We start from the raw sequence: 2,692 nt of genomic DNA on the forward strand, positions 1-2,692 counted from the left end.
CCATTCAACAAATAGGATTTTCACTTTTTAGTCATTTTTTAACCCAAGTTCGCTTTTTAGCCGAGGATTTGTCTTTAACCGAAAAGCAATCTTTATACATATGCATAAGCGTATTGCGTAAGACTTGACTACAAAGTGAACTTGGGTCAAAAAATGACTAAAAAGTAAAACCACCTATCAGTTTTAGCTATTTATGTGAATTTTCCATGATAAAATATGACACTTTATTACCTCTCAAACTAAAGCAGCTGTAGGGGGACATGAGTCCTTTTATGCTTATTTGTTTTGCTGGCAATTATTGACATCAAAACCCCATATATAATCAAACTCTTACATCTAGGACAGACTTTACAGGTTTCACCTGTTTAGGTATAGTTGGCTAGGCTTTCTAAAAAAGAGGATATATTAAAAAGGGTCATTCGTTAGGGATGAATTTAAAATGTATTTTTATATATTGCTAAATGCATCCTTACCTATAAACTTCTTTCTCATATACATAAACATCAAGACCTATTTTTGAGAATTCCAATTATGTATTATAAACTGCCACTAAAATAAATGCTTATTTAAACTCAATGTCCAAAATAGTCCTATATAAAAATATTAAGAAATTGTACTTCAGTATGTGTGTATATATATATATATATGTGTGTGTGTGTGTGTGAGAGAGAGAGAGAGAGAGAGAGAGAGAGAGAGAAGAAATAGATGACCACACTGCCTAGAGAAAACATGGGTTATTCAAGAACTTATAAGAAGAAGCATTCTTCTCTTGAGAAACTATAAGAAGACCATAGATTTGAAAGAAAAAAAAAAACCATCAAACGACCATAAATTTAAAATAAATAAAAAACTTATTAGAAGGTCATTGATTTTATTTAAAAAAAATAGACAATTATTTAACCAAAAAGAAGCATTTTTAAGAAGACCATAGATTTATTAAAAAAAACTGCCAGAAGAAGCATTCTTTCTCAAACATATAAGAAAACCATAGAGTTAAAAAAAGTTGTTAAAAGACCATAGATTTAGAAAAGAGAACTTAATTAAAGTAGCCATTTCCAGACTTTAGATTCATCCATTAGCCATTTATTTCTCAATATTTCAAAAATGTCACTACCTCCGCAAGTAGCAACTTCTCAATCTACGGAGGGGTCAAAGTGTAAAAGAAAAGTTTCTGAATCAGGTCCACAAACGCAAGGACCAAATCTGTAAATTAGTCCCAACGCATTCACAAGTGGCAGAAGAGCCATTTCCACGCTCTAAATTCATCTCTTAATCATTTCCCTCCCAATATTTCAAAAATTTCACCACAAGTGCAGGGTCTAAATCTGTAAATTAGTCCTAACATATCCGCAAGTGGCGGAAGTGCCACTTACGGACCTTTATCTAATCTACATATTTGGTTCCTCCACTTGTGAACCTGTTTCAGAAACTTTTCTTTTTTACATTTTGACCCCTCCGCAAAATGAGGAGGTGCCCACTTGTGGAGGCAGTAATATTTTTAAAAGTTGGAGAGAGAAATGGCTAAAAGATTAATCTAAAGCTTGAAAATGACTATTTCTATTAATTTCCGTTTTTTCTAAAACCTATTAGAAGGTGATTAATTCTACAAATTAAAAAAATAATCTATTAGACAATTAATTAAGCCAAAAAACACATGGAGTTGGAGAGAGTCAAAGATGGTCAAAAAAAAAGAAGGGCAAGATATGAGAACCAAACAGTCATGTCTAAGAGGGAAAATAGTTTAGTGGGCTGCAAAAAGATATGCCATAGTCTAAATCAAATCAAAAGAAAAGAAAAAGAAAATTGAAAAGAAAAAACTGAGATGGATATGAAGTCTTTAGATGCAGGTATAGCTTAGCTTCTTACTTGGGGAGGAGGGGTTCCAACATGTACCTTGTGTAAGATGCATGTTGCCTTGACACAGTGAATTTTAGAATCAGCATCAAATCCACCCCTGCCAGATTTTGTTCATACATTCACAAACTAAAGTTACCAAATTAAAACACACAAAAAGACAAGCACATAATTATCTATGTCCATACATAATAATAATAATAACTCTACACATTAATAGAGTGAGGTTCAAGAGAAAACCCCTTAAAAAATGAAAAAGATAAGGAATACCCTAGTACCTATACATATGTACGGTATGCACATATGCACACAAGTAACTTGTAGATAATTTTTCCAATATGAACAAGTCCATGAAAAGCAGGAAACATCTTCAATTACCTGTATGCACATATACATACCGTACAGATGAATGGTTATTAGGATGTTCCTCAGTTTTTTTATTGTTTGAGAAGTTTATCTCTGAACCTTACTCTATGCATATATGTATATATATATATAGGGGCCTAATCAAATGAGAACTAATTAGTTTGTGGTAACTGTGAGAACCAATATTAACCACAAATCAATAGATAAATTAGGAAATTTATAATTTTGGCAATTTTGAATTAAAATATTAATGCAAAGATATAATTGGTATTTTAAAACTTTCCTCCCTCCTCTCTTCTGTCTCCGGCCACCGTCCTCCGGTGATACTACAATGATATCACAATGCATTATATATGTGCTTGGGTATCACATTGATGTCGTTTGTGTGGTCGATCGAAAATGTAACACAGAGGTATCACTATGCATCTTATATATGATTAGGTATCACAATGTATCTTTTGTTTAACAGAGT

The sequence above is a fragment of the Cynara cardunculus genome (genome assembly GCF_001531365.2).
Source record: "Cynara cardunculus var. scolymus isolate 2C chromosome LG 2, CcrdV1, whole genome shotgun sequence".
In the NCBI taxonomy this organism is placed as follows: Eukaryota; Viridiplantae; Streptophyta; class Magnoliopsida; order Asterales; family Asteraceae; genus Cynara; species Cynara cardunculus.